Raw genomic sequence first — 13,023 nt, 5'->3', positions numbered from 1 at the left:
GGCACAGCTGGCAGTGAACTCGGCTGCAGATGTTCCTTCTACTTGTAGAAATCGAATGATGCTACATACCTTGCAACTGGCAGAAGTTGTGTCTTCTTTCATCACAAGCTAATCAAATGGTACAGAACAAAATGGCAATTGGATGTATTTGTGTTACAATAAAAGCTTAGCTGATTTCTGCTATCTAAGGGATACATTGTTAAGGAAACTTCTTTGTTTGTAACACCCGAACAGAGGTTAATTTATAAATAGCTTACATAGTTTATTGAAAAATATAGTCCATTAACTGCAAGTTTTAATTGTATGTTATTCATGTGAAATTTAATAAGAAATCTTTGAATTCATTACAATTATTTATTTTTTCTTTAACTAATTACAAATATCATCTTGGGGCACTATTCCACACTTTTACAAAATTAAAGTGTGAGAAAATTTACATTATTCAAATACATTATATTAGATTTTTTATTCAAATATATATTTTTTTAATTTAACATGTATTTAAACATCATGGCAATAGTACCTTTATTTCTAATACATTGGTTTAGTTTATTAATAAATGTTTTTCTTTAGCTTTTCAATTCTTTTAAATTATTAATTAAATTTTTAAAGTTGGTGTATTGTTAGTACTATATGCTTTACATGTCATAAGCTTTGGTGTAATGTTTTTGTTAAGTTTACTAAACAACATTTTTCTGCAATTGATCTGATATATTTTAGAGCTGTAACTACTTATTTTCATTTGAATTATCAGTTGTCAGATCTGTGAACCACATTTACAAAAATTGTGTTGACTGTAAAGATAGTATAATGTAGTTTGATATTACATCTTATAAATGTCAATAACTTTAATATAACTATTTTACCACAATATCTTCCATTAGTTTTATTCATTATCAGTGCTGAAATTTAATCATTATTTGATCATTTTTTTATAGGTGTGTAGCCTTCAGATTAGGTATGGCCCAGTGAAAGAATTTTACATCTTATACATAAGGAAAATGCTTTTTATGTGCTTAAAATATAAGAATCTATATATTCAAATAACTCGTATTTTGTGTATAATACAAGTGATGTCATTATGAGACAAAAATCATACAAATAATAATTTCTTCATTGTCCAAATCAGTTTTAATTTATCATCTTCACTTTTATATCATTTGAGAGATATTTTATCTGAGTAATAAAATTTTTTAGTATTTATATTTTTGAATATTTTCAGTGTTTATTACTTAATATTTATAGAACAGCAAGAAAAAATGTGATACTTTAAAATACTGAAAATCTAGTAACTGAATTTCAAAAAAATAAAATTTTTTTCCAAAGACCTTTTTTACTTAGTCAAGGGCTCTTCAATGAATTTGACTTTGTATGTATGTGTTCTCTTTTCTGTGAGATAATTAGCAAAATTTAATTGTTTTTGTACGTAGTTTCTGTTTTTGTTCCTTAAAACTGTGGGTAAACATACATGAAAGAATGTGCATATTTTCAGCTTATTGTGTTGCTTTCAAAACTATAAACAAGATATGTAAGACCATACAGAAAATAAACAAAGCACATGCAGTGATTCTATTTATGGATTAACTGGACATACATTTACTCACAGGCATAAGAAAACATATAGTACTACATATGATTACAGAATTACATTGTCATAGAAGTACTCCTATGTAAAGTATTTGTACAATGATATTTACAATAAAATGCAAATCTTACAAATTTGCATTTTATGGATGAATATGAATTTTAAATCTTAATAAATATGACCAAAAATAAAATATTTAACAAATACAATGTAGATCAAAATGAGTTATTCTACTGCATAGTTAAAGGATTTCTTAACCATTTTAAAATGGGTATCATTGGCAAATGTGCTACTAAATTCATCTCAGAGGAAGAAACTGAAGCTCCAAAAGCTGAATTATGTGGATACCATTTCTCAGATATCTCTATCATCAGTTGTGGGGAGAAAGGTTTGGACCATGTTTGGATTGGGACAATCTCTGTTGCCGATTGGACTGAAATGTAACGACATCCTCATCACCGCACCAATTGAAAACATTTGGAAACTCATTTAAATCAGTTTCCCTTACACCATCATACTGTCCTGAATTTATTAGGTTTAAGTTGCAGGTAGAAAATATCCCATTTGTTAAAAGAGACTCACGAAATGAAGTTAACATTCCCTTTTCTTTTGATGAGCCAAGGTATGCCTTGAATAATTCCTGTGACACTTCCCCTGATAATGATAATATCAAGCTCAGTATGTTATCTCATCTCCCAGATATTGCATTATGTCATCTTTTGTCTATATATAATAAAATATTCTCTGATCAAGTTTTTTCCAGTTTCTTGGTTGGAATCACTGGTAATTCCCATACTGAAACCTAGTAAAAATTAACTATGCCCTTCAAATTATCATCCTATTTCCTTGATCAGTATCTTCTGCAAGAAGATGGAATGAATAGTAAACTGTCGTCTAGTGTGGTACCTTGCGAGAAATGCCCTAATTGCACCCGAACAGTGCGGTTTTCACCAAGGTAGATCATCTACCATGTAGTAGTCTTAGAATTTGTCATTTAAAACCCCTTCCTATATCAACCCCTCGTGCTGTATTTTCTGATTTGTATAAGGTGTACAATACAGCTTGGAGGAGAGGAATCTTAAACACACTACATGAATGGGGTACACAAGGGAATCTTCTTGCATTTATTAGTAGTTTTGTAAACAGTTGGTTCTTTCGAGTTTGAGTCGGTATCCAAAAGTTTTACACTAGAAAACAGAATACCACAGGGAAGTGTCCTAAGTGTTACCTTGTTTGCCATTGCCATAAATTCTATGACAAACTGTGTGCAGAAATCTGTTATGTGTTCATTATATGTAGACGATTTTTCAATTTAAGTTCATTGTAGAACTTTAGCTACCACCAAGAGGCTGCTCCAAAACACAATAACCTGTTTAGAGTTGTGTAAAAAAGACTGAATTTATATTTTCTGCGGAGAAAACAAAATGAATTTGTTTTTCATGCTTGAGGGAACATGTTCACCCTCAACTGTATTACATGGTGAACCAGTTAAACAATGCTTGCAGGTTAAATTTTTAGGATTGTGGTTTGACCAACAACTAACGTGAAGTACACATTTAAAAGAACTGAGGATAAAATGTCTAAAGATGTTAGACATGCTGAGAAATCTTTTAATACGCATTGAGGAGCTGATCGATATGCATGTTGTACTTCTACCGAGCTCTGGTTCATTTCCGCTTAGATCATGGCTGCGTGGCTTATTCGTTCTCATGGGCCACCACTCTAAAGAGCCTCGATGTTGTCCATCAATCCTTATCTATCTATCCTTCTTGCTACAGATGCGTTTCATTCAAGCCCAATGAAAATTCTACAAATGGACAGTGATGAGCCATCTCTTTGGAATAGACAAAACCAAATGATCTACTTCTATGTGGCTTGCATTAAAGTGTAACCAAATCATCCTAGCTTTGATGCAGTGTTCCCTAACCCACTGCTTAATTTGTATCAGGAACAGCCGATCTACTGCTCTGCTAGGCATAGAGCTCAGCACCTTTTCTTAGATTTAAATATTCAATTATCTCCAGTTCTTATTGTTACTCAATGTTATTTTTCCTCCTTAACAACCTTCTCCCGTAAATTATTGTTTCAGTCTTTGTAGATATCGTAAAAACTGCACAATTCCGGTTATCTTGCAAGAAATATTTTATAATGTTATAAGTAGCATGAATCCTGAAGCTATAGTTTATATGGATGGCTCTAAACACAATAATTCTGTTGGTTCTGCTTTTCCAGTTGGCAATAGAACACTCATGATTGGCCTGCCCAGCAATGTTGTGCTTTTGTCACAGAGTTGTGTGCTATTAATGAGGCCTTAAATATAATTAGGCTAACATATCAACACGTACTTGTCTGTTCAGATTCCATGTGTGCTTAGTAGACGATTTGTGACATGTAGTCCAGATACCCTTTTCTTTCTTTTTCTTGTTTTAGCCTCTGGTAACTACCGTTCAGATAATACTTCAGAGGATGTGTGGTTAAGTGAAACCCAACCACCAAAGAACAATGGTATCCACGATCTATTATTCAAATCTATGTAAAAATAACTGTCTCTACTAAGACTTAAATGCTGGAACTCTCGACTTCCAAATCAGCTGATTTGGGTGGACACATTCACCACTAGACCAACCCGGTAGGTTAATCCAGATACCCTGTTATCTGTGAATGTCACTATCATTTCTGAAATGACACAGGGTACACAAGTGTGAGACTCTGCTGAATCCCCAGCCATTCTGGAATTTCAAGCAATGTGTGAGCTGTTCTTGCGACAAAAGAGGTTTGTTTGCAGCCATCTTTCACTAATCGCATTGTTTCTAATGATCTTGTCTGTTTTCTCCCTAGTCTATTATTTCCCTAGTAATCGCAGAGCCTGGACAAATATGGCTTGCTGCTGTGTCTTTTGTTTGTTGGGTGGGTCATTATTTATTTAGTGGTGATTACAAAATTTTTATGTTTTATTTATGGATGGATTTGATATTTGCGTTCCAGTTCTTCAGACCAATGCGAAATAATTGACTGGGACTGATTGTGGGAGACTAGGCACATGTGAACTTCATACTCCTGGCGTGATTCCCCTTCAGTCCATCACCTGAAGTTCTTTCAGTGCTAGCGCCTCTCGGCCTAACAGAAATACACCTTCTGGGAGCCCTAGCATTTGAAGGAAGCAATGCGCTTTTCTGGAGGAAGTCATATTTTTTGGCTGGGGCCATAATTGTAAGAATTTGGTAAAGAGGATGGTGGGTGATAGGTGAGGTGAAGTTGAAGTTTTTAGACTTCCTTCAATCAGGCTGTCTTTGCTGCTGCGTCTCTGCTGGGTTCCATCGTGCCAGAATCCTCTTCGTGTAGGCGGGTGGATTTTCAATCTTCTTTCTTCTGTAGCTGCCTTTCAGTAAACCAGCTGTAAACAATTTACAAACCGTAAATCTTGAATAGTCTCATAGCCTGGAAAAAACAGCACAGGGGAAAGGGCAGGCCCCTTCTCTATTCTGTTGGGCGGCTGCTGGGCTTTTCTTCCACAATCTTTGCTGTTCACCAGCTGTCTTCTTCTCTTGGATTAAGAAATTGGATGATTAGGTCTCTTACAATTTTGTATGAAAAAATTTCACATCTATGAGTGTTGGGAGGGAAAATTGATTGAATCATTTTATTTGATCAAGTGAAGATTTCTTTTGATAAAAATTTAATTTTAAAATCATTCAGGGTTTGGGGGGACCATGTGGCCGCTTCGTTTAGTTAGGAGCACTGTTTCATCTTGGAGCTCCTCATGCGGGAATAACCACTGAGAGGAGGTTATTGTTTGCCGTCTGCAAATAGGACACACTAAACTTACTCATGGATACCTGATGAATCAAACCGATGCACCCACCTGTTTCCGCTGTGACTGCGAACTAATGGTACACCATATCTTTGTGGATCATGTCTGTTATGTGGCATTGCATAGGAGGTTTAAACTAGGTGCTAACATACGAAATATCTTAGGCAACACATCAATGTTATCAAATGTCTTATCTTAATTAATGCAATGCAACTAGAATCAAATTTCTGATTACTCATATAATGTTTTTCATCTACTTGTGCTATTTGGTGTATGTGAGAAGGTAATTTTGTTGTTTCAAGTTAGATTTTTAATATTGTATTTCATACTATGTTTTTATTAGGCCTTTAGCATTCAACATAGATATTTTACATCTATGCTGTGTTTTTATATTTTAATTAATTTTTAATTGTGAGTTTTTAATATTTAATTGTTTACTTAATTAATAATGTGTTCTGGAGCTGATAACGACACTTCATTGTCTGCCCATAAAAAGAATCCAAAAGATATTTTTTTTTATTCTTAATGTGTACATTGCAATCTTTCAACTAGTGAACAATAAATAATCCCCCCATAGCCCAATGAGATGATGATATGTGAATGAGATATAGTCTTGTACAGAATAAGGCTGACCATTCCTGAGATATGTGGTTAATTGAACCTTAATTACCAAAGTAAACCAGTATCCACTGTAATATTCAAATTCATATAAAAGTAATTAACCCTTCCTATGATTTGAACCTACAACCTTCAACTTCAAAAATAATGTTTTAACAACAGGTGATTTTGTGATGACAAGTTTACCACTAGATGAGCCAAGTGAGCTAAGAAATATTTGAAAGAAAAAATTAGTGTAAAAGTTACGCCTTTAAAAAAATATTTCATTTGAGTAAAATCTTATTTCATAATACAACTGTCATGATAAAATGTCTAGGAAAAAACAAATTAAGTCTGGGGACATTAATATTTGGAACAAATTATGCAATCTCAAGAAGTTATACTTTTACAATTATGATATTCCTAACCAGAAACAAAACACAAGAATTTCTAAATCGAATGAATTTGTTTAGATTTGTTACTTTATGTTTCTGTGAATGTTGTATTCTTTTTTAGTTAAATGTTTAAAATATATTCACTAAAAGTTAAGATGATGGTAACAGTAATTTTTTATTTTCTAAAGTAAAGAACATAGAACACAGCGATAGATGCAAAGTAGAAGTAGTGGTCAATGTTATACTCAGAAGACCTCATTTAGATGAAGCTTTCTTATGTACATTATGAAAGAGAATCATTATTTCATTAAATTGTTGTGCTATTGAGTGCATATACACTGAAATAAACAACACCCTTGGATTTTGCAAGCACTTTTGCAAGTATGGAAATAAATGGACACAATTCTTATCTACTGCACTTTTAATCATACTTATCTATCATTCAAAAAAATTGCCAGCAATAACATCAGCTGGAACTCAGTGTAAAACAGCAAGGCTAGTATCACTGAGGTTGGTTATGAAAGTAATTAAAAATATTATGACTTAATTATAAAAAAAAAAAACAAAAAAAAAACATTAAGTTTAAATTTGATATTAAGTTTAAGTTTGCTATTAAAAATGAATACTTTTATTAAATCTTTAATCTCTAATAGCCATGAATAACAAAAACCACTGATAATTTGTCATTGCAGAAAGTATATAAATGAAGAATAGTGTTCTTTTCTAGAATTCATAAGCTTGCTTTGCATATCCACTCTGTATGAGAAAATAGATGTGTAAAAAAGGAAATTAGGTACTGTTTAATGAAAGTAATAAATTAGTTTTAAAATTTTCTAATATACAAAATAATATTATAATAAATATACAAAAAAAATATTATTTATTAATATACAAAATAATATTAACAAAAGCGTAGAATAATACTACTCATTCATTGATTTGAGTGATAAATGAGGTAAAAATTTCTAGAAAAATATAAAATATGAAAGTTTTAATAACTAACTACTCTGAACTTTTTAAAAGAACTGTTTTTAGAACTTTCAAATTTTTGTAAGACAATACATCAAGAATATAACAATTCTAACTTAAAAATATGATTCACTTCTTCAATAAGAGAGATCTTAGATTGCTTTTAGAGATCTTTTTAGAGATTCTTTTTGAGGGTACTGTTAATGGCATTTCTTTAGGTTTTTTTCAGGCAGGAAATTAGGCCTGTCTACCTGATGGCTACTTCGACCATTAGGTTCATTGTGCTTTGTGCTAAGAAAGAAAATCCCTGGATATGTGCCCAGGAATTCCCCTCTCAGATAATAGGAAGGATGACTGGTTCTGTCATCAAGGTTCTAGTGTCCTTAGCATTGTGTAAAAGATCACAAAGATCTCCATGTGGAAACATGTGTACTAATAGGGCCAGACCTATACCCAAAGAACCAATAATGGGGAAGAAGTGATCAAGAATAAGGAAAGGTGTGAGTGATGAAAAAAACAACTACTAATCAGTTCTTGATCTATTCATCAAGGATCATAGTTAACTGTCTTAGCCAGGACTCAATAGTAGATTGTTAGAATACCATGTAGGGGGATAAAAGTCTACTTTTGAAAGTGGTCAAATAATTTATAAGTTGCATATATGTATTTTATATAAATTTTTCAACACCAATTTGACTAACAATTTTACTTGCTATGAAATTCATACCTTGATCAGCTGATTAGTAAAATTAAAAATCTAGCTTGGTATTAATGGACGTCAACTTCATTAATAGATAACACTCATGGTACTGAACTACAAGTAAATTGTGTAATATGTCTTGTGACAAAAATATATTGCAAACTTGTTTTACCAATTGTCCCACAAAAATTGCTACGATGTTGTTTTCAGTATCGTAAACAAAAATACACAAGATTATGCCACTTAGTAAGAAAAATATTTTAATGTACAGGAGTACATAAATTAAATTACAGAGACCGCAACAAATATCTTGTTTAGCAGATCAAATGGCTAGTCAACATAGGATTAAAGAACGCAGCAAGAATGCACTCAGATCAGGATTTGCTGATAATTTTATAAAAAAGGACACACATTCAAGCATATAGTATCAATTATAACCTACCAATTTTACATATAATACACAAAAAAGACCTAATTTTCTTCTTTTAACTTCATAAAAAATGGGAGTCCTCAATTGCATAAGTTAAAATTCTTTTTATTTCTGAGTATTACTCATTACCAAATGCCTTCTGGAGGTATTTTAATAAGAGTTACCTTCATATTAGGTTTCTTCCTGATAAAATAAATGGAAACTATCAAATGTTTCTTGAAAAAAAAAATATGTGGTTTACATAAAAAGTTTGACAATATTTTTTATTAGTTCATCTTCATTACTACATTTTAACTAAAAATAAAATTAAAAATAATATAAATTTAAAAATATAATAAATTAATATTTTTAAATAGGGAGAAAATTATACTTTTTAATCTTACATAGATATTTGAATATTTGAAGTTGGGCACCAAATTAAGGATCAGTAAATTATTTATTTTTTGTTTTAGATCTGATGCTTATTTCAAAAAGTCAAAATTAAAAAAAGTATTTTGTTTTTATTCCTAAAAGGGAAACATCTAAAATAAAAATAATAAAATGTATTATTATTTTTAAATAAATGGTTTATTTATTTAAAAATAATAAACCATTAATTATTTTTAAGTTTATATGTATATTTCCATTATGAATACAAACATTGTTTGACCTTTTTTGATGTGATTTTATATGTATTTGATAAAAAAGAAATTTAGAAATATAGCAAAGTTTCAAAGCTAAGTAATGTAATAAATACTAGTGATTTTACAAGTTGTTTTTCTGTCACTATCGTATGTTGCCAAAGATTTTAAAATATTTGTGGTGTTAAAGATTGTTTACTTCTCAAGTAACTGATCATTTACTTACTCATTATTTAGTCATTTACTTACTCTATATTTAGTATTGTTTTATAATTAATTTTTAAAAATTTTTTGTAGTCATAATCAATAATTCTATGAAATTAATATAATGTACCTGTAGCAAATGTAAAAGTTGAAATGAAGACACATTTCCTTATGCTATTTTGTAAAAATTAGTACGCAAGGGTCGTTCAATAAAATTTGAGAGTAATAGCAACAGCGGAAAGATATTTAATAGAATAAACTGAAATTATCTGGTGGTCAAGTTGGCCAACCTGGCACAAATATCAATTTTCCTAAAGAATTTTCATTATTATAACCTCTTTTGTTTATTTCATCATGTTGGCTTTGTTTGAAACCAGTACCAGTAAAAGAACTGCATGCTCCGATCAGATTTTTATTTTTTTAAGGTATAAAACTGGCTGAAATCACTCTTGGATGTCGATACAGTATGATAAAAAGTGTATTAATTGCCCAAATCTTTACAGGTGGGTTGAATACATTAAATTGGACAGAACAAGTGTCACTGATTTTCATTGTAGCAGAAGGCTGGTGGAAGTTTTGACTGATTCTTTGCGTAGTTGCATTAATGATCTTATTCACAAGGACAGATGCATAAAAATTTGGGAAAAACCTGAAATATCTAGTGTGAATATCGATACATACCATTCCATTATTCATGATATGTTGAATTACCACAAAGCGAATTAAGGTGACAGTTGACACAAAATCACAAAAACACCCGAATTCAACTTTTATGGAACTAAAACTACGGTTTTAAGCGGAAGGTAATGTTTTTGAGATTGTGTAATATGTTGTGATAAAACTTCGAAATGTCAATGAAACCTTTGGAATGGAATCGAAATATAAGAGCATCATCTGAGTTCACCTGCAAGGAAAAATTCAAAACTTATTCTTCAGCTGATAAAATTATGCTTACAGTGTTTTGGGATTATAAAACCTCAATTTATTGCTATTATTTGGAAGAACAACATGCAATCAGTAGGTAGTACTATTCTGACTTGCTAGAAAATAAAGTTAAACCTGTAATAAGAAGGAAACATCCTGATTGTCTTTCAAAAGAAGAGATTCTTTTGCATAATAACTCCCTCCATACCACTCAAAATACAAGGTAAGCTATTCAAAAGTTTGGTTGGGAAGTGCTGCCACATCACCTTAAAATCTCAATCTCATACCATCAAATTTTTGTTTGTTTAATCTATTTATGGAGTTTTCACTTACATACACAGTTCAGTAACAATGAGCAGATCAACAAATCAAGAATAGCCCAAACATCAATTGGAACAATTTTACTTCTGAAATAAGAAAGCTCATAGAAAAATGGGACAAGCGCTTAAATGTAGCCAGAGATAATGTTGAAAAATATCTTTCGATATATTGTCATTGTATAAATAATAGTATTTCTACAGACATTTGTCTCTTTAATTACATTGATGTACAAAATAAAACTTTTTTAATGATTTTCAAATTGTAATAACATTCTCTTCATTATGTTTTGTGTAGATTACAGATCTTTAAATAGGGTCTTTTTATCATTCTCACTTTAATAGAAATGGCACATTAAAGGTATATAAAAATTAATATAACTAATTTTATGAGATGTCACATACGTACCAGTACATTAAAACTTCTTAGCTACCTCCTTTCTTTAGGTTAGGTGGGAAGAAATCCAGATGTATGCAGGAAATAGACTTTTAGTGACATTTTATATTCCATGGTTCAGTATAAATTTATCTTTATCCTGGTAATTTTGTGATTTATGGACCAGAAAAGTTTGTCAAGTGTCTTCAAATCATGTCCCAGCAGTGAGTTTTCATTGATCGACACAGATTTCATCTCTGACCAGTTCCTTTATTTGTGGGCCATCAAAAATCTCTTCTGTAATTTTTTCTTCATTTACTTTTCATTACCTTATGTACAAGAATGTTTGACTGTCCTTCCTCTTAGCTTTTACATATGTTTTTATTAATTTCAATTTGATATGAAGTGGCAGTAAAAATATTTTTTCTGGTTTCATTAGAGATCATGAATAATGATTTTTTTTTTTAACAAGAGTTAAGTTCTCATGTTTCTTCCATGTTTTACTACCTAATGCTAATCCCTAGCTCAGCAGTCCCATTCACAAATAAAGCAGAAGTATTTTGTGTACCCTAACTGCAACCTAACAAAAGAGCTATTAGAGTCAAATCTCCACAAACATTCTGAGTATGCTTTTCATAATTTACTTTTTCAATAGCAGTTTTCATAAAATCATATTTTTCTTTTATATTAATTCCATAATAGATTGTTACAGAAGAATATTGATAATTACTGTGAATGAAAATTATTTAAGCCATATGTGGAGGAACCAGTGAAAAGGTGCACACCTCAGGTTTATGGACTTACCCTAATTCTTACATAAGCTTATCAGTATTAGTACAGTAAACTAAGTAGTTTTTCTTCAACAAGTATTAAGAAAAATTTTTCTGTTCACTTCGATAGCCCAGAATTTTTTATTTTTTAAAGTAAATTCCAATCTTGAACCTAAAGGTTCAGCTTTTTAAGTTTAAATCACTTACAAAGTCATTTAGATATAAGATGTGGCTCACTGGACTGTAATTCAAAAAGTCTGAATCATGATTGTCTTCTTCCATAATGTCCGCTCTTCATCACTGCTTTCATGAAACAACTTTTCAGGAACCTTGGGAACTGGAATGAATTCACTGTGAGGTACAGGTCTGAGTGCAGATGGCAATGAAGGATAGAATACAGTGTGTAACCTCTTAGAAATTCTAGACAATGTATTTAAACAGAAATAACAATCAGTTAAGTGATCTTTTGGTTCACACCTAACTATAGGGACACCAAAATGCTTTTTTAACTAAAAATGTAGTTTTTTCTTATGTGATTTTGTACTGAACACACCACACATTTAAAAAAACTGTCCAAATCATTTACACACTTACAAGATTTCACTATTCACTCACTTACTACAACACATCACATTGATTAAGGACATTATACTATTAAAAGCAGTAAACTGACAAAGCCAACAAGCTGTGTTGTTCTCAATTGTACCGACATGATGCATCTTATTCATGCACGGTTAAATAGGGAGGTAGGTATGATGTTATGATGTATAATATTTGTGTTATGACTTAAGTTATTGTTTCACAGTTAACAAGTGAGTTAGATATATACTGAGCACTTAAATATAAAGTAATCATATACAGTAGAAAATGTATGTGAATAATTGTGCATAATATATCAACAATTTTCAAAATTTAAATTTTGGAATTTTTAAAAAAGATAGAATGATGGAAAAATTCTGACCAGATTGTATTCAGCATTCGGGCATTCAGCATTAATTCTGTTGTACAACAAATTGGTTTCATGTATCACATAAAAGAATCAAAAATTATGTATATCAGTGTTATTGAATGACTCTCATAGATGTTAAAAATTATTTTTAGAAGGTGACCTCAAAATTTACCTCTAGTTTTAACAATGGGAAATAAAAATCGGTTTTTTAAAATACATATAAAAATAATAATTGGGAATAATCAGTTTATTTTAATTACTGAACAGAAATTAATTCAGCTATTGGTTTATAATAAAGCATAAGGAAAAAGGCTGCTTGACATAAATTAAATTAATTTAATAACATGGATATATTACAGGTTTAAGAAAATATTAC

At 30.9% G+C, this 13,023-nt stretch overlaps 1 protein-coding gene across 3 annotated transcripts in view; it reads left to right on the top strand.

Moving 5' to 3' along the window:
- Positions 1 to 13,023, top strand: part of LOC142318819 (sodium/hydrogen exchanger 9B2-like) — a 188,751-nt gene that overhangs the window by 114,239 nt on the left and 61,489 nt on the right. The window lies entirely within an intron of this gene.

The sequence above is a fragment of the Lycorma delicatula genome, chromosome 2 (assembly GCF_047948215.1).
Source record: "Lycorma delicatula isolate Av1 chromosome 2, ASM4794821v1, whole genome shotgun sequence".
Classification (NCBI taxonomy): Eukaryota; Metazoa; Arthropoda; class Insecta; order Hemiptera; family Fulgoridae; genus Lycorma; species Lycorma delicatula.
Note: the sequence above shows the minus strand (reverse complement) of the source record. Positions and strands in the feature narration are given on the sequence as shown.